The 26,919-nt window shown below is 32.1% G+C and overlaps 1 protein-coding gene and 1 long non-coding RNA gene across 4 annotated transcripts in view; both read left to right on the top strand.

Annotated features, from left to right (window-relative positions):
• The first annotated feature begins 218 nt into the window (after positions 1-218).
• On the top strand, positions 219-16,222 carry LOC143082325 (uncharacterized). Of its 3 annotated transcripts, none has more exons than XR_012980344.1 (4): positions 219-339; positions 5,077-5,194; positions 6,223-6,300; positions 15,531-16,222. It is a non-coding gene; the product is annotated as an uncharacterized LOC143082325 (long non-coding RNA). The 3 variants fall into 3 exon arrangements; XR_012980345.1 differs by having other exon boundaries at positions 229-409; XR_012980346.1 differs by lacking the exon at positions 219-339 and adding an exon at positions 794-872.
• An 83-nt stretch (positions 16,223-16,305) lies between these two features.
• The window catches only part of LOC143084128 (fibroblast growth factor receptor 2-like), an 81,817-nt gene continuing 71,203 nt past the window's right edge, over positions 16,306-26,919 (top strand). Inside the window, exons 1-3 of the mRNA XM_076260536.1 lie at positions 16,306-16,840; positions 19,362-19,454; positions 25,980-26,045. The gene's annotated coding sequence lies outside the window, so the exon portion shown is untranslated. The remainder of the gene's footprint in view (positions 16,841-19,361; positions 19,455-25,979; positions 26,046-26,919) is intronic.

The raw sequence follows: 26,919 nt of genomic DNA, 5'->3' as shown, positions 1-26,919 counted from the left end.
AATCTGCCCGTTCTGTGCAACTAGAAAGTGATCCTGTATATATTAGTGGAGGATATCATTATTCAATATATAGTGTACATATTATATTCCTACATTCATGGTGGTGGGTTTTGTTCTACACGCTGTAACGGTGTGGTTGTTCTACAAAGGATGTGAAAATTTGGAAGAAGAAGAAGAAGTTTACCTTATCTCCCTTTAGAACTATTTATAGATGGCGCTGTATACAACATGGATGCTGTCTGTAACATTATCAATTTATGTTTTATGTTTACATCTTCATGGCAAACATTTAGTAAAGTTGTTTGATTGCCAGGGGGATGTTACATCACATTTCAAAAGGTTAGGACTGAAATGTGGACAGAGACGAGATTTTACAGCCGAAATTCTGTCGGAAGGCAATTTATAATGGGTACAACTTCAAGTCAAATCGGCACCTGTTCAAATCGGCACCTTGTTCATGATCTATTATGGGGGTTGGATTTTAGCTAGTCTAAATAATTATGACGTCTGGCAAGGCTATTTTAATTTTTTTCTGGGACGCCTTCCTACGACGTCAATGACTTATGCTTTATCTAATAACCATCTGATAATAAGAAGATAAAACACACAGACGTGCAATTGTACACATTCATGAGATAAATTTTCTATGTAAAACGTATATATTTGAATTATTTTTGTAGACATCACAAAAAGTTATAAATTTATTTTTAATTAATGCATTTTCGGACTAATTAAGTGAATAAATTAACGTACAATAATCTGTTAAGACAATATGTTGGTGTACTCTTATTGGTTGACCTTTTACTACCTCTGCTATGACTGTGTGTGTATTCACGGTTCTGTGGCAATACTCGTAGATGGCTTGTTGAAAGGTAAATTGTTATTTGCACTTCAGTATTTAACCACGCCTCTAGGGCACACCTTGCCAGGTGTGACTGTCTATTCGGATCAGTGGATTATAAAACGGCAGCAGTTCTTTTGCGCCAATTACTGTTTTTCAGGGGTATCAATTGCGCCAAATTCTATTTTCAAAATGTATCATTTGCGCCAATAATCGGAACTCATTTGCGCCAATTTACCTGTACACATATCAATCATAAACATATTAATGATTAATAATTGTTCTTATTTTTGGCTTAAAAATTATCATATGATCGGAGATATTTCACCATGAAGATGAGCATCTGGAGAGAAATGACTTGAAATGCAGTAGACAGTCCATGTACAGAAAGAGAAGAAAACGTATTGCTTTGCTGAATATTTAATATAAGATATGTCAAAAGAGAAGAAAATATAAGCTTTTGCTCATTATGTTTTGCTTTGCTCCCACCATCCATATGGGCGGAAACTCTATCTACCGCAAGACGTACTAGTAATGGAGCAGAAGCATTCCACTGGGAATTATTATGAACTGTTTTATGTATTTCATCCTTCAATGTTTGTCTTTTTGGACAATGAAGTGAAGTTACAAGCTACTACCTACATTAAATTAGGAAGTTCCCATGCAGCAGCAGTAAGAAGAAAGTATGTTTCAGAAAAGGAAACATTTGCCGTGTAAACTGCCGTTTTCAAGTCCGAATAAAGGTGGAGGGAAGTCATTTTTCTTCTAATTGGCGCAATCGTATGATTTATTTTTGGCGCAAATGATACCATGTAATTTTAAAACAGGTGGCGCAAACGTAGCAGTGGAGAAAAAAGTTGTGGCGCAAAAGTACGCATTTTTGGCGCAAACGGATCTCTCCCTATAAAACAAGGGAGCATTTAATACACACATTTAAAGTACATACTCAAGTTGGTGACGAATAAAAATAGATTGCCGTGGAATTATTTAATTATATTTGGTGCTATTATCATGATTATTTATTTGAATTCAAATAAGTTAATTTACTAAGAAATAAACAATTTTTGGTTAAAGACGGGAAACCTAATTCATGTGTCAGAATGAAATGATATACACCGCTTGTCCTTGATTTATGTCTCATAAAAAAGGGGAACTTAGAAATTAGAAATAGCTTAACCAAAGCATTTTGATTGTCTTAATTAGGCAAAAAAATGTACGAGTTAGACTTTAAAAGCCATGTATTAATTAATATCTGAAACTATCTGAAGATAACCTGATAACTCTACCGAAGCGGAATATAATATGTACGAATACTTTTGTTTTCACATCTTTTCACATTTATGATTAATTATTGTTATGTATTGTTCATTTAATTACTTAATTAGTACCTATATGTCTACTGCTTGGCATTAAATCTCTGTGTGGAAGGAAGGGATTATTACATATAGATTATATTATTTGGATGAGGATTTGAGCTAGCCTATAAAAACACATTAATTAGTTAACATACATTCAAGACCAAAGGATATTAACTTTGATGATTCAATTAACTTTTACTTAAAAACAACAGACAACGAATTTAATGTCATCTTTCCCTATTTTTGAATGTAATTATAAGTCTGTTCAACTGGCAAGAATACCCCTAAAGCGGACAAGCAGTTTATTCTTTAAGTTGCTGTCATTGAATATCAAGAAAGAAAATAAATCCCGAAATTGATTTGAAACTGTACGTATTACTTAATAGTTTTCCTAGAAAATATTCACATCCCTTGGGGATTATCAGTGTACCTCCAGTTGCATATATATTACATGAATGTCGGAACAATTGTGATGATGACGAATTTCTTCCTTTATTCGAGAACAATCTATTTGATATATAAATCTGTGATTTTACTATGTTCATAACTTTGATGAACCAAAGCAAGTTATATATCGACCTGTATTTAAATCAAATTGGTTCTCTTCTTCTTCTTCTTCTTTTGGTATACAAAAGTCTATCGAATTCGTTGATTACATACCGTTGGCATACGTTGACTAGTCTATTTACAAAACTTTTACCCAAATTTACACAAAATGTATGTTCCTTTCTTATGTTCAATGTATACATGTATATATTTTAAATTACGCTATAGTTCCGTAACTTTCTATCCAGGCGTATAAACGAATCGACAACAAGTGCGTACATTTTTTAAATCAATATCTGGTATGTTCCAATCTGTCCTTTACTATTGACAACGAGTATATATTACATTTTTCCAAATAAACCCTTGGAAAAAATATGTAAATAGATTTCTACTTTCTTCAAATCTTTGTGGTTTATAGACATATCATGATTTTTTATCGGAGAAGATGACAAAATAGCGGAATGCAGACAATTGATACTCAAAATTTAAAATCAATGGTGATCTCTTATCTAGCGGAATAAAACTTTAATATCTATAAATTTGAGCATTTTTATACAGAATGGACATAATATCAATTTTTGATTTTTTTGCGAAGTTTCCCTTTAAACCAACAATCCTGCAAAATGTTCAACTGGTTAAAAAATGTATAAAAAATATCCATTACCTCTTATACATAATTAAAAGTACACATTTAGTTTATATGAGAGAAAAAAATATTGACATCAACCCCCAAAAAATTGTGAATAAAATTAAGTGAATATCTCTAGACAACCTCTTCCTTAATTAACTCTTCTTGCGTAAATACTGAAAAATTTCTGGACAACCCATTCCTTATTATACCCCCGCTTTAAAAAAGGGGGGTATACTGTTTTACCTCTGTCTGTCCTTCCGTCAGTCCCATGAATATGTTCGTCGCATTTATTGAAATCTACGTTTTGTATTACAAAAATCTTAGATTGAAACCATTTTTCTCTTAAAAAAAGGTTTGTTGGTTTATTTTTACAACTTTCCAAAATATACTTTCTGTCTCTTCTGGTACTACTTTTCTATTGAGAGCGAACAATTTGATTTTGAGCTTAATACATTTTATGCTTCTTCATAAAGTGATCATAATTGGCTTTAGTTTACGTTTAATCCATTTAATCCATTAAAAGCGTCATTCATTCCCAATCTCTTGTCAAACATTGTTTATTGTTGGACTCATTTTTGTTAAAAAAAAATTTGGCTGCCATTGCACGCTACGGTTCGGAACCGGACCAGATATGACAAAAATCTGCATTTTCACGATAGAGAACTACGCATAAAAAGACTATTTTTCTGAAAACTTTGTCAAAAATATATATATCATTTTGATGTAAAGATTAGAAACAACTGGAACTAAATCATTGGCCCAATTGGGTACCTTGAAACAATGAATTTCATAGACATGATGAAGAAAAAAGTTTTTAAATTGAGATTTTTTTGCTATTTATAACACTTTCTTTACTCTTTTGATATAAAAAAAAAGGTTCCTTTTTTGTACTAGATATTTATATGTTTATCATTGTATATATATACAAGTTGCACTATGATAAATCATTCATTCATTTTACTTTCATCATGTTCATGACTTATAGTAACTGAAACCACATATATATATTTTTATTTGGCACAAGAGGCAAAAAATAATTCTAACTATAAATGAATAAATAAAACAAACTGAAACAACTGTATTCATGGTATTAGTGATTAGTCTAATTGTATTCTCAGTAATGAATTGAACAATATAAACATATACATGTATAACATAAAGGAAATCAATGGAAATAGAGCATCGCTGAGACGCGACAAATGACACAGTTAATTTTTTTTTACGCCAAATGGGATGCTATCTTCTGGGGATAACACTGCACTTGTAAGAAAGGGACTTCAGGATCAGCCTTTCTGAGATCCATAAATAATGCTACTACAAATGTAGCTATTTCTTCATAATATAATAGTGAAAAAAAACCTATTATTAATGTTGTTAATCATAAATATGAATCCAGCTGTTCACAATCTTTTTATTGATTTACTCCTATCACAATTTTATAGTATTGAACACAATCATGACAATATACATGTATACACATATACCATGTATACATACATTGTACATGTTCATGTATGTAGTATATATGCACATGGGTAAAACATTTTTTGATGAACTGAACATGATAGATATATTTTTTTTTAATTTCTACTTCAGGTGGAAAATATTAGCTGCAGTTTATCATTGTTTATTATGATTTTCAAATGTTTGCATAACATGGACAGCTTATGACATATGATTTTTTTCTTCAATTTGCACAGGATTATGTATAGTCTGCTACAACATATACAAGAGATGCAGTCAAAAGAATGCTACATGTATGACTGAGGAAGAGAATTACCAGCTCAGCTACAAGTACCACCGGAGCCATTAATAGATGTATGTACATGTACAAACAAAACTTTTAAAAAAAATGTTCTTAGTTCATGTAGCTATAAACATGTACATGTAATGTATACTTTATACATGTACATGTAGTTCATTATGATTGTCTAGTCCAGTACATGCATATGTAAGTCATGAAAAAAATCTAATATATCAAAAATGTAAAGTTCTTACATTTTTATGGTCTACTACCTACGATAGTAGAGGGGCATAATGTTTTCTGGTCTGTGCGTCTGTCCGTCCTTACGACCGTCCGTCCTTCCGTCTGTCTGTCTGTTCGTTCAGGTTAAAGTTTTTGGTCAAGGTAGTTTTTGATGAAGTTGAAGTCCAATCAACTTCAAACTTAGTACACATGTTCCCTATGATATGATCTTTCTAATTTAATTGCCAAATTAGAGTTTTGACCCCAATTTCATGGTCTACTGAACATAGAAAATGATAATGCGAGTGGGGCATCCGTGTACTATGGACACATTCTTGTTAATACTTTGCATGCTTTGATTAAATATTCATGTTTTAATTTGTCAATGATCTGGAAATGATCAAAAATTAAAAAAAAAAAAGTAACCTTGATTGGCATAAATGAAAACTTGGCCGAAAAGGACTTAAAATGAAATTGAAAAAAACAAAATATGTAATGATCTGCCCGAAAAGCATGAAAAGGACTTCAAATGATTTTTAAATTTTTTTTTTATGTAATGATCTGTAAATAGAACTGTGTTAACTCTAAAAGTAGGAGCTATATTGTGTCACTCCATTTGTCCTTGGCCAGTTGGTCCTAAAAAATTCAGTGACTCAATTTCAGTCACATGTTTCTCTGAAACTACTTCTTATACTGACTATTTTATGTATGAGCTTCACAGTGATAACTTGTAATACTTGAGCACTTTTCAGATCTATCAAACACCTACACAATGTACATGTACTGCCTGTAAGCAGAAAATTGGAACTACAAGGGGGATAATTGGTATTTGTAATATGACATTGCATGCCTTCTTGTTAAAATTTCATAATTTTTGCAGGAAAATCAATTTGATCCAGAGAGTCATTACAATACTAGGAAAAGAAAATATGTTTATGCATCTCAAACCAGTGATAAGGTAATTATGGACAATGATGGATAATAACTTCAACTGCTTTGTGAGCTCTTGTTGGATGAGTGGCAGCTGGCATTTTTACATCTGCTGTTCTTCAAATTACATCTTTCAATCTTCTCCTCTCAAACTGAATAGCCAATAAGAAGTACATATATATTGAAGTACAAGTAATTCATGATAAAAAAAATCTTTAAAACTTTATCCTCTGAATTTCTGAGCCAATCAGGACAACACTTGTGAAATGGTCCATAGATGATCCTCTTTGAAAACTAATGTACATGAGGTGACCATTTGGATTCCTGTAATGTATTTGAATTTTGAAAATTTGGCCTTACTTTTAAATTGGTCCACATTGAGCATGTTGAGGTCCAAAGGATCCCAAATTAATCTGTGTGATTACACCACAAACTAATTATTCTGGTACTACGATATGCTTATACTAACTGCATTAAGATTTTTTATTTTTGAACCAATTTAAATTAATCCATATTAAAGTCCAAAAAGTCCAATATTATAAAAAAAAGAAGATGTGGTATGATTTCCAATGTAGTACTGCAACTGACATCGAAAAAGACGCTTAGTTAACGAGTTTAATGGTCCGGAATAACACACGGCTGCAAATTGTTTTAAATGATAGAAAAATATCTATATTTTAATTTCCGTCGGGTCGTAAAAAGTTTCTATGGTCACATTTTTGTATTTTATCCCTTTAATTGGGGTACCCCACAATTTACAGTTTTGGGTAGTTACCTTAAAATCCAAAAATACATTTTTTGGTTAAATTTCCCGCTATTTTCGTAAATATTTTCTATGCACATATCATCAAGGATCATCGGAATGATGAAGACATAAATATAATACCATCTCCCAAGTAAAACTTTTAAACTTAAAGTAAGCTGTTTTTTAGGTAGAAATTTAACGCGTTTTTCTTTGAAAACGAGAAAACATGTGATTCAAAAATAGTATTTGACATTTGAGAGGACAAAACATATTATTGCGATACTGCATGCAAATTTTGTTGGGCAAATTCCAAACAATTTTGTCAAAAACTCAAAAATAAAAACATCATTTGTACCTTTTTTAATTACGGAAATTTCCTATCCGTCAATCAGCTCCACCATTTATTTTTTCCTTCACCATCAATTTGATAGTTTCGATGTGATTATGTAGATTTTGTAGGAGAAGTTAATTTATTTTTGATTGATTTGAATATATATAGTAGTTCTTTCGTGTATTTTCGGTAAATAAGTTATATTTTTGTTAATAAAATTTTGACTTTATATAAAAGTTAACCAAATCCTTCGGATAAGAGGTTTTTCCGGATTATGACTATAGTTGACATTGTGTGAAAATACATTGTATGTCAATGTTTAACCTCAGAGCAATTAATATGCATGCAAGTGGTCGGGGGAAAAGTACTATTGAAGATTCGCAGAGATTTGGTGTGTGACAAGGTGATGCTAAAACCAACTTCTCTTAATATTCTGCTTTCCGTGGGCGAATCATCAGTGATGTTATTAGACTTGCACCAGAAGGCAAAATTGGTGCGTCTTTAAATTAGATTGATTGATTGATTGTTGGTTGCTTAACGTCCAGTGACAAATATGTCATGCATGTTCAGGACGAGAACAAGTTAACAATAAAAACAATAGGTAGGTTTTGTCATAATAGAGGCCATTCGGGATGATGATCGGGAAAATTTAGACTGCCACTGGAAAATGATGGTATATTGGATTGGGACAGAAATTTTCCATTGCAACAGGCCACCTTCGGACTCCTCAAAGAGTTGATGCAAGGGTTTTAACATGCAAAGAACGTGACACTCCCTTTACACGAGGCATCGGACTTAACGTCCACATTCTGACCGGATGTGACTGCGAACTTGATACATCTCGCACAGCCAAACGGACGCCCCACTTCGTTTTACTGCCGGTCGGGAGAAGACCAAGTGACCACATTTCGTTTCCCCAGTCACCCTAGGGGAACTTTAAATTAGAAACAACAGAAATCCATACATGTGATCAAACTGATCGACATGTATCCTCACAACCTGACACTTTTATACGATCTCGCGCTCAGTTTCTTCCTTGTAGTTTGGATATGAAAACAGGGTTTTTGTGTAAAAGACAAACCTTTAAAAAAAACCCAGAAAACTTCGCAAAACTGAGTCCTCTAAACGTGTTGACAGTCTTTTAAGTTGTGCTTATTAATGTGAGTAATCATTTATCCATGCATAACCAAGTACTTATTGAAGTCAACACCTGTGCAATTAAGTAAAACAGTTACTGAAAAATTATAATTTGAACTTGCTGTCAGTTCATTATTAAAATAACGATTGTTAGTGATGTGATTTGTTCTTCCATAAAAAAAAAAAAAAGCCTTTCTCATGTAGCACATCCTCTATATATACCGATCAATTTTACCCAAGATTGTCTCTGATGCTTACCAAACTGCCAAACTTCAGAACTACATGTAATTAGATATTGTGACACCATACAATTCAGACACAGTGGGGCCAAGGGATATGAAATAAAGAGTTTAGCTCTGAACTCAATTTAGGGGATGCCATATCTGCTGCAGGAAAATTGAAGTCTATGTTAAGACTTTCAGAATTACACAAAGGTGTGTCTGAAAATATTAAGGATACATTAAAAGAAGAACAACTACTTCACCCTGCCACCAGTGCTCTTATGAGCTATGTCCTCGTTTTGGTATTTCTATGGAAATGCATAGCTTGTTAATAGATATCGGAAGATGTGGTATGAGTGGCAATGATACAACACACCATCCAAGTCACAATTTATAAAAGTAAACCATAAACCATTATAGGTCACGGTCCGGTCTTTAACACGGAGCCTAGGCTCAAAAGTTCATTTGTTAGTTAGTTGATAAAAATAACACAAAGGCGCTTCTGAACCGTATATTGTCCCTAAAGATAACACAAATTCGTAAATGAATGGCTATTACAAAATCAATCGTTTCTGTAGCAACATTCGCCCCATTACATTTTGGATTGGCAGTGCAGATACAACATGCATATGCATATGGGAATATGGGTCACTAACATTGATCGAAACTTTGTTCTCACATTTCTTTTGTGTTTCCTATGCAAAGGTAAGACTATATCTGACGAGTTTGACCGAATCATGACGGTATTTACGCCCCAGATAGCATTTGTACTCAAAAACTGTGTTTGCTGTGAACAAACTCTGTCCTACGCCGAACTTGTTCTTATAAAAAAGGGAAGTGTCTTGTAATGCTAATACGCGTACTGAATCCGCATATGATGACTAAGAGATTGATTCATGTCCCTATTTTATGAATACTTGAGCTATTGTGTGTCACTTTTAAAAGTTATATAAGGACCATGACTGATTTTGAATTACAACATTAGAAAATTGGCATTGCATTGTATAATTTTTCATCCTTCCCTTAAAAAATTAATGAGTTAACTTTTTTACCAGGATTATCCCACTAAAAAAATGTTCATGCATCAAACTGACTTTGTTTTACACTCATTTTTTTTAAACCTTGCATTCGCCTCGTGTGACTATAGTATATTTTGTGTTATAACTGCCCTGTCTAGACTTTGCAAATACACAATATGTGTTTATCTACAAAATGTATAACTAGATACTAATTTTCACAAAATACACAACCTTTAAGATGCAAAATTAAAAACACTGTTTCAGCGCTTGAATTTTGTTTATTTCAAAGATAGAAAAAATATTGAAATAATTTGATAAACTGGTGTTTTATACTTTAGAAAATAATTCTGTAATATACTATAGTGAAATACTATACACAATATGACAGTTTATGGGTGTGAAAAGGTCAAGGCCACTTCTTCTTTTGCTATGTCTTAAATGGAAAAAAATCAGAAGGTTCCAAATCAACGCCATTTTTTAATGGCAGCTTTTCATATAAGTAGTCAAATTTGTCGTTTTAACATCGTTTATACCATATGCTTATGATTGAATCGTTTTTGTAGCATTCTATTGAATAAATATCAGAATATTTCTCCTTTTTGTCCTTGTGGTTGAAATGTTGATATTTTTAGGTCTGACCTTTGACCTCAATTTTTTAAAGAGGGGTCCACTTACTTTCACTTTTAAAGAAGAGATACAAGTCCAGGAAGAAAATAAATTCCTGGACATGTCTGACCTTATAATTGCAGATAGATGTAAAGCTCTTTAGGAAAGGTTTCTTATTTTTTTAAAACAAAACAAATTTTGTATCACTTTAAATGGATCCCTCATTACATTTGTAGTAAAAAAAAAAATACATTGAAGGGTTAACATGCATTTGAGTTGTTGATCTCAACCTGTTGAATATATTCCTTCATCCGGACAGTTTTCTATTCCAAACCAATGATATGAAAAAGTTGACGTAAAAATATGAAAAAGTTGAGACGTAAAAACTATCCTTGAAACACATGCATCGCCAAAACGACTTTAATGAAAAAAGACCATTTCAAATCAATTATCTATATCAAAGCCAAAAGTTGGCTTTAAACATGTGCGACGCAAAGTGGTAAAATCCTTTATGTGACATGTGACATATATGTCATTTAATCATATCATTTTGTCAAACAATACAATTAACACCTTCATCGATTAGTTCTTTGTTGCTTATATCTATTTTAAAAGGTGGTACCCAACACTTTCACTAAAATTAATTTGGCTCGTTTAATTTTCATAAAATTTTGTCAAGTATGTACTTTGACCCTTTAACAAAAATATAAAAATTTCAAAAATTTTGAACCAACTGTTTTGTCAGAAGAATTACACTGGTTATATAGCAGTTTGACAAACACCAATTTTGATCATTGAGAAGCTAAATATTCCTTTTACAACACAACGTAATTAAAACATTTAGATGACTTTACAGAGTTATCTCCCTGTTGTGGTAGGTACCATCTTAAATGCAATCACCTGATTATTGATTTTTTGTCAAAATTTTAACAAGCTTAAGGTCAATTCAGAGTATTGTCTGATCAGGTAAAGTCTGAGAAACTCAAAACAAACCAAATAAACAAGATTAAATTCTTTTGCAAATGATGGAATTTATTCACCTCAATTATTATTTTTTCAAAATACGAAAATGGCAACTGCCAGCGTAAACCCTGTTTGTGAGTAAGAGACCCAGTTTACACATCAATAACCTCTAGAAAAAATGTGTTTAATCCTTATAATTCTTCAGGCAATCATAAGCGATTATTAATTAACATCATTTAATTGATGACTACTATATTTACCACCAAAAGCACAATGGAATATTGTAACTAAGGAGTATGCCACCATCTTTACTTTCTAAAAACCATAAATGTCCGATAAATGCAACAGGATTTAAAAAGAAATAGCACTTACCTCAAAAACTTCATTTTAACTAGATATAAACTGAATTTAAAGTGTACAAGTAACGAAATAATCTTCCCTTTGAAAGTTTTTTATCGTATGACATTGTGTTTTGCCTAAATTGCCATGACGTAAATTCACCAAATCATTCATGAAATTTCCCGGAATTGTGTATGAATCTTAATTTTATACAGTTATACATTTTTAAATAAAATTGAGAATGGAAATGGGATATGTGTCAAAGAGACAACAACAAGTAAAAACAACAGCAGAAGGTCACCAACAGGTCTTCAATGTAGCGAGAAATTCCCGCACCCTGAGGCGTCGTTCAGAGTGCCCCTAAACAAATATATACTAGTGCAGTGATAATGAACGCCATACTAATTTCCAAATTGTACACAAGAAACTAAAATTAAAATAATACAAGACTAACAAAGGCCAGAGGCTCCTGACTTGGGACAGGCGCAAAAATGCAGGCGTTTTTGCGCCTGTCCCAAGTCAGGAGCCTCTGGCTTTTGTTAGTCTTGTATTATTTTAATTTTCTCAACCCACCCCCTATACCTCTAGCCAATATAGAAAAGTAAACGCATAACAATACACACATTAAAATTCAGTTCAAGAGAAGTCTGAGTCTGATGTCAGAAGAAAAACCAAAGAAAATTAAAACAATTGAAAGTCTTTCCACAACAAAGAAATTTTGATAAGAAGATAGTTTCTTCATACTGATGCAATTAATAATGGTTTAATTATATTTTTGAGAGATATAAGGGAGATAATATGCTACTTCCGGTGAAATGAATGTCACTTCCGGTCTCATATGAGAGCTTTTTTCACACTGATTCCAAAAATATATAGTTTCTATATACTATTGTATGTAGAATGGGAGATAATTAGCCACTTCCGGTTTGTTGGAAGTCATTTTTAGTTGTCAGTAATCAGTTTATGTATCTATATGACGAAATATATGGATTCTGAGTACTTTTATATGTAAAAATTGCAAAAAAAGCTACTTCCGGTTTTCCCAAGGTCACTTCCGGTAGTCATTTTTCAAGGTCATTTGTCATTTAACCTTTTGTACAAGGTCAAATGCCTTTATAATGAACTTAGTTGAAGTTATAATGAAATAACGTCATATCAAGACATTTCAGGGGCACCAACTCCTATAAGATGCCATTCAATTGTATAAGTCTAAATGTAGCATATCTTCATTACAATAAAGCAGACATTTTGCACTTGTTCTTTTATATGTATCTTTCAAAGTGTCAGATAAAATGCAAAAACAAGCAAAAGTCACAAATGAGAACTTGACCTTGACCTTTGACCTTGACCTCATTTTCTAAGTTAGTACCTAGGGGACTCATATAAAAACATTCCAGGGTTGTACGGTTAATGGTTTATAAGTTAAAAATACATGCCGACAAATTTATTGTTTAAAGGTAGATAGATAACTCCTATAAAATTTCATCAAATCGCTTTGATCCAAATAAGCCAAAAATTCCTCAAATTCCTAAGTATGTAACGAACAATTAAGAAAAAGAATTTTGTCGATATCTTTTTTTGTTACGAAGGAGATGCACACAGATGAAAAACAGTGAATAGGGAGATAACTTTTACAAAGAAAATGGTTCGGCTTAGCAGGGTGAAATTTAAAAGCGCATAAACTATACGATACATTATGAGAAATATTTAAGCGACATATTGCGAAACAAACATTTATCGCAAGAACAAAATTTAGCTGAAAAAAAAATATAATAATAATAATAATAATCAGAACAAATACAATAGTTCTTTCCACAGAAAAGTGGAAAGACCTAATAATAATAATAATCAGAACAAAAACAATAAGTCTTTCCACAGAAAAGTGGAAAGACTTAAGGTTAATGTTTTTGGTTGAGGTAGTTTTTGATGAAGTTGAAGTCCAATCAATTTGTAACTTAGTACACATGTTCCCTATGATATGATCTTTCTAATTTTAATGTCAAATTAAAGTATTGACCCCAATTGCATGGTCCACTGAACAAAGAAGAAGATAGTGTGAAGCTCAGGTTAAAGTTTTTGGTCAAGGTAGTTTTTGATGAAGTTGAAGTCCAATCAACTTGAAACTTAGTACACATATTAACTATGATATGATCTTTCCAATTTTAATGCCAAATTAAAGTATTGACCCCAATTTCACGGTCCAGTGAACATGTAAAATGATAGTGCGAGTGGGGCATCCGTGTACTATATATGGACACATTCTTGTTTTTTTCTGTTATATGTGCATTAAATAGAAAAAAGTCTACTGTTATGTTTATTTGTTTTTCAATCTCAATTTGATGAAAATCCTGGGATCCTTTTATGCATGTGTATTGCGCATGAATAGATCACTGAAGTTTATGAAAGTGGTTTCAGAAACATGAAATCAGGAGCCTGTAATTCAGTGGTTTTACGTTTGTTTATGTGTTACATATTTGTTGTTCGTTCATTTTTAACCGGATTTTTGTGACAAAAATGTGGGTTATTGATTTTGGGATGTACAGCGGGCAACCGGTCGGGCGGGCGGCCGGGCAGCAACTAAATATTGTCTGTGCATTTACTCATAAACCGTTCAACCAAAGCTTTTCAAATTTTAATATGTTGTTACAGACAACAAAATGAAGGTCAAGTCCAATAATGATGATTTTGACTTTTACCGTTCAGGAGTTATGGTTCTTGAAAGATTGAAAAATGGCTTTTCCAGTAGTGTCTGTGCATTTACGCATGAACTTATCAACCAAAGCTTCCCAAATTTTAATATGTTGTTACTGATGACAAAATGGAGGTCAAGTTCAATAATGACGATTTTGACTTTTGCCTTTCAGGAGTTATGGTTCTTGAAAGACTGAAAAATGGCATTTCCAGTTGTGTCGGTGCATTTACACATGAACTGTTCAATCAAAGCTTCTCAAATTTTAATATGTTGTTACTGATGACAAAATGGAGGTCAAGTTCAATAATGACGATTTTGAATTTTACCGTTCAGGAGTTATGGTTCTTGAAAGATTGAAAAATGGCTTTTCCAGTTGTGTCCGTGCATTTACTCATGAACCATTCAACCTAAGCTTTTCAATTTTTAATATGTTGATACTGAAGACAAAATGGAGGTCAAATTTGATATTGACGATTTTCATTTTCACCGTTCATCAGTTATGGTTCTTTTGATATTGGCACGATACAAATAAATGTTAATAAATTTGGTTTGCTGTTGTTGTGACAGCCTCTTGTTTTGCATAAGTAGACCGTTAGTTTTCTCGTTTGAATTGTTTTAAATTGTCTTATCAGGGCCTATTATAGCTGACTATGGGGTATGGGCTTTGATCATTGTTGAAGGCCGTACAGTGACCTATAGTTGTTAATGTCTGTGTCATTTTGGTCTTTTGTGGATAGTTGTCTCATTGGCAATCATACCACATCTTCTTTTTTATATTTATTGGAGTGTAAACCAAGGGGGAATAATGAAATTGACCAATCCTGTTCAAGTATTTATTGATATATGCAAATCATATTATTATAAGAATTATTAATGTATCATTTTCTCGTTTGAATTGTTTTACATTGTCTTATCGGGGCCTATTATAGCTGACTATGCGGTATGGGATTTGATCATTGTTGAAGGCCGTACAGTGACCTATAGTTGTTAATGTCTGTATCATTTTGGTCTTTTGTGGATAGTTGTCTCATTGGCATTCATACCACATCTTCTTTTTTATATTTATTGAAGTGTAAACCAAGGGGGAATAATGAAATTGACCAATCCCGTTCAAGTATTTATTGATATATGCAAATCATATTATTATAAGAATTATTAATGTATCATGTTCATAGATACCTGTTAATTGTATTCTTTTATTTCAGGGATCTATTACAGATTCACAGATATCAAATTGGAGTCAGACGTCAGAATTTTTGTGGCACAGGGAAGTACATGTACTGATCATCAACTTGGTAATGTTAATAACTGTTTGACACTGATCTCAAATAATACTTTGAGTTCCTTAAAATTGCAACTAAAACAACTTGGAATAGTACATCAGACTGCACCAAAAGATACTATACACGAAAAACTGAGGAAGTAGTATCACACATATTTGAATTGCACCTGGCCAGTCTGATGAATTTAAAAGAAAGCAAAACTATCTTCTGGAATTACAACTTCATTACCTGAAGGATTTATATTAACATTATTTAAGATGAACATACAGACTGAAAACAATGTATTAAAGTAGCAACTGCTGGCTGTTCTGTCAAAAAAATACTTAAAGTCAGATATAAACAGATACATACCTAACATTTCAAGCTACATGTATTATCAGTCTAAATATTAGATATTGAAACCACAGGATTAGTTGACATGGTCAAAGAAAAATACCCCAGACAAAGGATGAACACTGTCAAATTAAAACATTCTATGGCATTCTTAACTGACTCCTGTTTTGTTCAATCAGTTAGTTAAATGTATGAAACACCAGATATGAAATTGGACTCTGTGGCAAAAGTCTAAGTATTCCAGATGTAGTCAGAACAGTATGTCTTTCACAGATGGTTAATATATATATGATATATATCTTTCTTATTGTGAAAATACTGACTTTACTCCATTAAGAAAATCATCCTTGTATAGTTTCTTACAAACATATGCAGCTTCAAAAAGAACAAGTTTACAAGGTCTAGACAATATTGCAGCAGATGAAAATGACACATTTACACGACTTGAAGAGATGATTGAAGAGCTTCATAATAAGGGATCGACATGTATGTCAAATGAACAGCCCAAGTTTTGTAAGAATAAGCTTTCTGCAGCAAAGCAGTGCCTTAAAATTGATTTTAAACTACGTCATGTACATTGTGCATCTCAGAGTAGACGTGCAGACCATTGCATTACTTGACTTCTCAGTTACCCAAAAAGGCTAGAATTATACTCAGCATGTGATCATGAGCAGTGTCAGCTGATTCGAGATGTTGAAAATGTTACAGTGTGCTCAGTTCTGTGAAGATTCAGGAGAGAAAATTAACTGTATCAAACCATGGATCAGATGCATGTCTGGAAGAGACATATAGTCTGAACAATGAACTAAGACCAATCACAACTGGATATCCTAAAGGACCTCAAGCCTCAGCAGATTTTAATAATCATGGAGTTTGCAATGAAATTCCTGCCATAAAAGGTATATAACTATTCAAATGCATAAAATTTAGATTTTTATACGACCGCAAAATTTGAAAAATTTTTCGTCGTATATTGCTATCACGTTGGCGTCGTCGTCTGCGTCGTCGTCGTCCGAATACTTTTAGTTTTCGCACTCTAACTTTAGTAAAAGTGAATGGAAATCTATGAAATTTAATTTTAACACAAGGTTTATGACCACAAAAGGAAGGTTGGTATTGATTTTGGGAGTTTTGGTCCCAACATTTTAGGAATTAGGGGCCAAAAAGGGTCCAAATAAGCATTTTCTTGGTTTTCGCACTATAACTTTAGTTTAAGTTAATAGAAATCTATGAAATTTTGACACAAGATTTATGACCACAAAAAAACATTTGGGATTGATTTTGGGAGTTTTGGTTTCAACAGTTTAGGAATTAGGGGCCAAAAAAGGGCCCAAATAAGCATTATTCTTGGTTTTCGCACAATAACTTTAGTTTAAGTAAATAGAAATCAATGAAATTTAAACACAATGTTAATGACTACAAAAGGAAGGTTGGTATTGATTTTGGGAGTTTAGGTCCCAACAGAAGGAATTAGGGGCCAAAAAGGGACCCAAATAAGCATTTTTCTTGGTTTTCGCACCATAACGTTAGTATAAGTAAATAGAAATCTATGAAATTTAAACACAAGGTTTATGACCATAAAAGGAAGTTGGTATTATTTTGGGAGTTTTGGTCCCAACAGAATAAGGGGCCCAAAGGGTCCAAAATTAAACTTTGTTTGATTTCATCAAAATTGAATAATTGGGGTTCTTTGATATGCCGAATCTAACTGTCATGACTGTGTATGTAGATTCTTAACTTTTGGTCCCGTTTTCAAATTGGTCTACATTAAGATCCAAAGGGTCCAAAATTAAACTTAGTTTGATTTTGACAAAAAATGAATCAGTTAGGTTCTTTGATATGCTGAATCTAAAAATGTACTTAGATTCTTGATTATTGGCCCAGTTTTCAAGTTGGTCCAAATCGGGGTCCAAAATTAAACTTTGTTTGATTTCATCAAAAATTGAATAAATGGGGTTCTTTGATATACCAAATCTAACTGTGTATGTAGATTCTTCATTTTTGGTCCTGTTTTCAAATTGGTCTACACTAAAGTCCAAAGGGTCCAAAATTAAACTTAGTCTGATTTTAACAAAAATTGAAATCTTGAAGTTCTTTGATATGCTGAATTCAAAAATGTACTTAGATTTTTTATTATGGGCCCAGTTTTCAAGTTGGTCCAAATCAGGATCTAAAATTATTATATTAAGTATTGTGCAATAGCAAGTCTTTTCAATTGCACAGTATTGCGCAATGGCAAGAAATATCTAATTGCACAATATTGTGAAATAGCAAATTTTTTTTTAATTAGAGTTTTCTTTCTTTGTCCAGAATAGAAAGCAAGAAATATCTAATTGCAAAATATTGTGCAATAGCAAGATTTTTTTTTAATTGGAGTTATCTTTCTTTGTCCAGAATCAACTTAAATCATTGTTATATACAATATACAATGTATATTCACTTTTTACTACCAACTGATAAATTAAAATAATCTTTACCATTCAGTGATAACAAGCAGTTTTTTTACATCTTAATATTTTATGATGTATTTAAATGAGTAGTTATTGTTGCAAACTCCATTAGAAATTTTAATTGAGATTAGTTTTGGAATAAGGGAAAGGGGGATGTGATTAAAAAAATTGGGTTCAATTTTTCTCATTTGAAATTTCATAAATAAAAAACAAAAATTTCTTCAAACATTTTTTTGAGAGGTTTAATATTCAACAGCATAGTGAATTGCTCTAAGAGAAAACAAAAATTTTAAGTTCATTAGAACACATTCATTCTGTGTCAGAAACCTATGATGTGTCAACTATTTAATCACAATCCAAATTTAGAGCTGAATCCAGCTTGAATGTTGTGTCCATACTTGCCCCAACCGTTCAGGGTTCAACCTCTGCGGTCGTATAAAGCTACGCCCTGCGGAGCATCTGGTTTTTCTGATGAACACATGAAGAAGGAGCTCACTTCTTTCAATGCATACATACACATTCTCAGTCAAATTCAGTGTTAACAGTCAAATATGCCAGATTACATGTACATGTATATAATTTATTTGTTAAGCATGAAGGATTATGATACAAAATGTGAATTGTATGCAATTATTCATATTTGCTAGACAAATGAATAGCTTATACTGCAAAAGTATCTGTTTTCACCACATAAATGTCATTATGGTGTCATTTGTTTACATCACAACACCATTTGTATTTATATACTATACATGTAGATAGTGTAAAAAAAATAAAACTCTGGAACGATGAACAGAAAATGGAACATTAACAATGATTAAAAAAAAAATGGTATTTTTACCTAATAGTGATATGATAGTGGGATTTTGTATTGACAGTTTTTATGGACATTTACTTTTAGATATACCTTGGAGTATGGAACATATACCTTTGTTATAACTTATACATGTATCTTTCTTTTTTGTTACAGTATCGAGAAAAACAGAGTGATTGGTTTGGTCAGCATGGTAAGAACTGACATGTGACAGTTTGCATCATGGGGGATCCTAATGGAAAATTGTGTGTAAGTAAAATAAAATCTCTTATGTCTGAGATTTTTATTTCATGTACATTAATTATAACCCATGGATCAAAGTTCTGTAGGGTATAATGTTTTTGACTTTGTCCATCAGTCCTGTTCTAGTCATCCCAACTCCTCTGAAACCACTCAACAGAATTTTATAAAACTCTGTAGATAACAAGAACAAAATATGTAGATGTGTTTATCGACAGAAAATTACGATACACTGTTTTTTCTTTCATTACAATACATTGCAATATTAAAAAAAAAAAATGTCAGATTTTTATAAATAAGCAAGTTATAATATAACTTCTGAATGAATTAAAATAAATCTTACACAATCGTCTTTGGATGCGTTATATGTGGGCACACTGTGACCATGTGATTGTTTCAAATCATCAATCATTTGATTCAAATGTCATGAATGTGGGAGATTAATAAATGATGTAAAAAAATCTGTAAACACATAAACATGATAAAGACAAGAAGAAGAATTTAAAATTTGCAAATCCAAAAACAAACAAAATTTGCAGAGTTTTCTCCAGCTGGGATGCGTTGGTTTTTATTGAGTCCTAAGTTAAATTATGACCATATTTGTTGACCATTGTAACAACTAGATATGGCTTTTTATTCCCTCTATGTCATGTGTGCGTTTTTGAAATTTGCATGTGAATATTAACAGAACTTCTCATTATTACCATGTAAATATTTTTTGTAAAAAATGCAAAATAACTTCAAAATGTATGTACACATTATACTTATGATACTTTTTTTTCTTGTAGCACAGAACCTTTACTCATTTGTTTAAATCCGAGTAATAAGATTGGTTTACTGTGGCATCAATTCTAGAAAACACCTTTTCCACTGTTAAGCTACAAGTTCCAAATATAAGAGATGAATGAATGAATGAATCTTTATTGCAAAGCATAGACATGCTATGGCAAAATTAACAACATATATTACATAATATAAAACATGAATAGACAACAGAGAACAATAGTAAAATACAATGACATATAAATTAAGTTATGAGACTATATGAGATCGAATATTCCATGCAGCTTTTACAGAATTACATAATTTGATCGTGAGAGACTTACTAGAAGCTTGTAATAAATTTAATAGTTTGATATTATTAGGCCAATGACAATAGTACTTTGGTAAAAATTGTGTTCGTACAGATCTATAAGATGGACAAACAAGAACAAAATGGTATTCATCTTCAATAACACACATTTTACAACATTCACATAAACGATTTTCTCTGGGAATATTATTATAACGGCCAACTTCAATATTTAACTTTAATGTTCCACTACGTAACTTTGTTAACAGATTAACATTATTGCTAAAAGACAGATATTTTTCGATATAAAAAGTTAATTTAAATGAACTATAAAAAGACAGTTTCCTACATTCCTGAATAGTAGTTGACCAATTCTGCAAGTATTGATCTTTAATACGAGTTTTAATGTTATTTATACAAATTGTGCTAGCATCTTGGTTTAGCCACAAATAATTTAAACCAAGATCATATAACATATCACGAATATTTGAGGCCCAGTTTACATAACCATTGATAGCATCTTCATACAAGAGTTTATACACATCGTATACAACTTTTGGTTTATTTGTAATAATATGTAACCAATATTTCAATATATTTTGTTTTCTAACAATAAAAAGAGGTAAATGGCCAAGTTCGCCATATAAAAAGCATGTTGGTACATTTCGACCCAATTTTAACACAAATCTACAAAAACGATTATGGATAAGTTCGATATCTTTAGCACGATGGAAACCCCATATTTCTGATGCATAGCCTAAAATGGATCCGACCATACTGTCGAAAAGAAACATCTGTTCTTCTGGAGTGATGAAGAATTGTTTGAGAGAGTTCATTAAAGATGACATGGCTCTAGATCCTTGTTGTGCTAAACGTTTCTGAGTATGTAAAAACTTTCCGTTGTAATGTAATAATACACCAAGGTACACATATGAATTAACAACTTGCAGTTCCTTATTATCATAGAAAAAATGAGTGTCTACTGGTCTAAATCCATTTCTAAATACCACTACTTTGGTTTTATCAGCGTTTATTTCGATATTCCATTTATTGCAGTAAAGTAAAAGTTTATCAAATAAGTGTTGCAGAACAGTCGGTGTTTTTCCAAATAAAACGGTGTCTTCAGCAAAAAGTATTAGATATATAAGGATTCCATTCAAAGATATGACATCTTCGTTTACATCAGTAGAGATATCTTGAATAATGTCATTTATAAAAAATAAGAAAAGTAACGGAGATAAGGGCTCGCCTTGTTTTACACCAATATGATTGTCAAAAGCCTCTGATAGTACCCCACCAGACCGCACACGTAAACGCACAGATGAATAAATAGAATTAACCATTGATACGAATTTACTGCTAACTCCAGATTTGAGTAGTTTGTATATCAAAATTCTTCTGTCCACCTTATCAAACGCCCTTCGGAAGTCTACGAAACCACAATATAATTTTAATTTATGTTGAAGAGTATGTGAAATAATTCCATGCAGAGTAAATATAGCGTCAACAGTCGAACGTCCTGGTTGGAATCCAAATTGGTTGTCTATAATATTATTTTCATCCTGGGACCACGATAACAAACGGTCAGTTAGAATACTAGTAAACAACTTCGAAAGGATGCTCACTAATATTATAGGTCTATAGTTTATCGGATTTGTAAGATCACCACTTTTAGGAACAGGAATAACAAGGCATTCAGTCCAATTTTCTGGATATATTCCGATAGCAAAGATCGAGTTGAACAAACTTTTTAAAATAGGTGCGAAAAAAGAAGGACATGACGAAAACATCTCACCTACAATTTCATCGTTACCAGCACTTTTACCAGATTTGAGTCTCTTTAGTGCTTTAATAATTTCGTCTTCCGAAATGTCTGTATCTAGTAATTCTATATTTACACCATCAAAATAACTGTTATTTAAAAGATCTAACACTGCATCAGATAGCTCGGGTGGGTTCATACCAAGAACATTTTCAAAATAATGTAACATTTCATCGTTGTCCACTACACACTTTGATTTGTTTTTTGGCTTTAAGGTTGACCAAAATTTCTTCGGATTGGTTTTTGCAATACTGCAAAGTTCCAGACCTTTTTTCCTCTTATAGTTGTATTGGTCTTTTCGCTTCACTTTATTAAAATCATTTCTAGCAATCACGAATTCACTCCTGTTCGAATCCGTTTGGTGACGTTGAAAAAAGTTTCTCGTGACATGAAATCTTTTTCGGGCGTTTTTGCAATTGTCATCGAACCATTCATTATTAGGACGATTTTTACGATCTATGTTTTTATGGGTAGAAACTGAGTGTCCAAACACTTTGAAAGCGCTGTCGTAAATAATTTGAGTTATCTCTCTTACGGCGTTATGTATATCGACATCTGAAATAATATTATTCACAACTGACAATAGTTTTTCTCTATGAGGTTGTAACATTTGTGCATATTCATCATTTTTATTTGTTTCCCATTTAATGTAATTGCGTGTTGTAGTATTTGTTCTCTTTTGACATATAGTGGAAAAGTTAAGTTCAAATAATAAAGGCATATGATCTGAGAACTCATTCATTTCTAGAACTTCAAAGTCACTAATAATACCAAAATCGTTCGGAGACACTAGAAGATAATCGTTGACACTCGTCCCTTTACTGTTACAAAACGTGAATTTACCATTCGTATCGCTTCCGAGTCTACCGTTAGCTACAGTTAATCCCGTGTTATAGCACACCTGTAATAATTTACGTCCAAAGGTGTTTACAACTTTATCCATTGAGCATCGATCAGAAATAATGGGGTTTTCAAAATGATTTACACTCGTTACAAATTTATCTAATTGATCATTATACAAAACGTCACTCACTTCACCAATGCGACTATTAAAATCTCCGCATATTAATACAATGCCCTTTTCACTATAATCTAAAACAATACTTTCAATAATCTCATGAAAATCAATATCACAAATATTATAATATTTCGATTTCTCGTGTGGAATGTAAGAAAAACAAACAAAGACATCTTTAGTTGTATTGAAAAATGTGTTCTCAAATTTTAAAAGCAAAATACCATGGTTGATTTATTTTTCAACAGAAATACCTTTACATAAGTGTTGTTTACAATATACAGCTAAACCACCTTCATTTCTGGTACCAATATTTTTATTTCTACAAAGACAAGTAATTTTTTCAAACCCTTCAATGTTTATAAAGTTATTTTCTTGTAACCATGTTTCACTAAATAATAAGATGTTATACTTGTCTATTAGATTTAAAAAGTTATTATCATTATAAACTGATGTAAGGCCATTGATATTCCAACATAAACATTTTAATGTCTCAGAAAGTTCCCTGGAAATGTCCTATGGTTTATATTCTTTACCACCAACAAATATGCGGTCTTTAACAAAATACGCCTTTATCTCTTGTTCGCGCAACTCCTTAAGTAAGGGTAGTTTTTCCTTCCTCCGTATCTGGATTTCTTTAGGCAATTGTTCCGAGACGCCAAATTTCGAATTTTTCAGATTTTTTGCGTTTTTCTTAACCAAATCTCTACTTTCAAATGTTGAGAATTTTACTAAAATTGGACGTGTTTTTTCACCCTTTTTGCCTAATCGGTGGGCATCTGAAATAACCACTTTCGTAGCAGCACCGTCTATTTTCATGTTAACTTCCAAAACCTGTCAATAATTTCAGAACAAATTTCCTCCTCAGTTTCTTTAATATTATAAAAGACTAAGTTATTTTGCATCGACTTCATTTGGATATCAATCAATTCGTCTTTAAGTTTGCTATTTTCCTTCTTCATGTTGTCGACGGACGCACTTATTTCGTCTACAGAATTTTTTTTCCCACTTACAGATTTCATTTGCTTCGATACTTTATCAAGTTCGGTCTTAAAAGATCCAACTTTATCAAAATTGTTACTAATAAGCTGCGTCGATTTTTCAACTTGCTCCAAACGGCCATCCATTTCTTTGGCATTAACTTCTAGTTTTACAACCTTGGCATTTAAAGAAGTAACTAAGGAGCCTACTTTTTCAAGTTTATCAAGTTTATTTTCAAATGTATCCATTCTCTGAAATAACTCATCAACCCAGACTGGACGTTGTTGGGATGTGTATTGCATGACTGGCGATGAATGTTGTACCTGTTGCATAGGATATATTGTACCGGAGTTCGGAGTAGAGCATAGCTGTTGATTTTGAAGTTGAAACATCGGGTTAGGACTAGGCGAGTACATGAAGTTTGTATCTTGAGTAAAACGTTGCTGGTTCATATTGTTCATTAAACTTGGGTTGTCAAATGAAGGACATGTGTGATTGTTTACATTCGTTATGTCACCTGTGTACAGCTCACCTTTGTTTACATTTGTCGAACTGAGTATGTCTTTCTTTTTACTTTTCTTTCTGGATGGCTTTTTTTCTTTTAAGTCATTTACAATACTATTGTCACTACTATTGCTTCTGTTTGACCTTCTTCTTACTCCCCTTCTAGGCATATTTCAACACGTAAACTAGAAATTTCATTCTCATTACTATTTCACTACTGACCACTGTCCGCCATGTTTATACTTTTGCAGATACTTTTGTCATCCTACTAACACCTGAAATATACTTTTATTAATTGTTGCAATGCCAATGGCGTCTTTGCAGGGTTACTCACACTAACAAAGAAATTCACTTATGTTAAATCAGGGTACTCACCATTTGACCATGACCTTAGGATGAAAGACAACAGCCAAAGCACCCTTCCTTTGCTTTTAGTTTTTTTCCCCAATAATACATGTACATGTATGATTTTGTATACATTATTGTTCTTCTAAAACTTCATGCAATGAAAATAGCATGAAATATATGCCTTCAAAATGTTGCTAAACATTTCTTTGTTCATATCTCGCAAAAGTGTAATTATCTTCTTTTCATACTGGAACAATTCACATGTGCTTCGATACAATGACCATATTTCTGGCGACTACATGATGTTTGGCTAATTAAAATGATTAAAATCTTTTTGTAAGTGCTGTTATACATAACAAAAAAAGTAGAATAACAGAAATACTGAAATCCAAGAAAAATCCTACAACAACCATGACAACTGACAAAATCTAATCACCAAATTCATCAAGCAACATAATCCAACGTTAACAGTTCTGAATATAAGTTACACAATACTTTACAATTGTTAAGCACTGGTTATGTTTCATGCTATTTAAAATCCTAATAATTATAAACAACCTTGGCTTATGTAGTTAGGATTAATTTCTGCAAGCACTTAGTATAATAAACATACTGCCCTCAATTGATGGAATTCTGGGCTGGCAAACAACTGCATTCAGAAATATTAATTCAACACTTGCAACTTCGTCTTAATGTTAGATTTATTTTTCTTTATTGGATATTGTACCTCAACACTTACGACAGTTTATATATTTACTACATATTTATTTTTGTATTTTTTTTCTTTTCTAGATCAGATAACACAGGATGTTACCACTGTGGTATGGCTATCAATTAATGGCATTAGTGAGCCGAAAGGTTTGTAAATATTGTAGCTTTGCCTTTTATTTTTCAACCTTTTATTTTTAATTTTGTGTTAAATGAGGTCTTAATTTCCATTTAAGTTAAATATTTCTTTACAATTATGGAAACAATGCTGAATTTTCTGTTTCCATTCTCTAACTGAAGTTTGCATCAACCAAATAATATAAAAAATGTATACACAATGCTTATTCACACAAATTTTTAATGAAGCATGAATTTGGGTACATTCACTTTTAACGTTATGGGTTTATATGTCCGTTTGATACAACCGCAAAAATAATTAAAAAAAATTTAGTTGATATTTGTTATACGTTGTTGTCATCTGCCTTGTTGAGCGTCATCCAAGACCAATGATTTCGGGATAATAACTTTAGTATGTATAAGTAAATAGAAATCTATGACCACAAAAGGAAGATTGGGATTGATTTTTAGAGTTTTGGTTCCAACAGTTTAGGAATGAGGGGCCAAAAGGGTCCAAAATTAAACTTTGTTTGATTTCATCAAAAATTGAATTATTGGGGTTCTTTGATATGCCGATTCTAATCGTTTATTTAGATTTGTGATGTCTGGGCCCCTTTATCAAATTGGTCCACATTGAGTTCTAGAGGTTCCAAAATTAAACTTTCTTTGATTTCACCAAAAATTGAATTGTTGGGGTTCTTTTTAAAATATGCTGAATCAAATCATGTATTTAGATTTTATATATTGGACCATAGCAGGTAAATGTCCAATTTAATTTTTTTAAGTTCTAACACAACATTCATTGTGTGTCAACTAGCTATGTAGGCCAAAAATTAATTATTGTTTGTTTCCCTTTCCACGACTAACCCTGTAAAATCACTGCAACACGAAAATTTTTATTGGCCAT

The sequence above is a fragment of the Mytilus galloprovincialis genome, chromosome 7 (genome assembly GCF_965363235.1).
Source record: "Mytilus galloprovincialis chromosome 7, xbMytGall1.hap1.1, whole genome shotgun sequence".
Classification (NCBI taxonomy): domain Eukaryota; kingdom Metazoa; phylum Mollusca; class Bivalvia; order Mytilida; family Mytilidae; genus Mytilus; species Mytilus galloprovincialis.
This window is presented reverse-complemented; position numbering and strand designations above follow the sequence as displayed.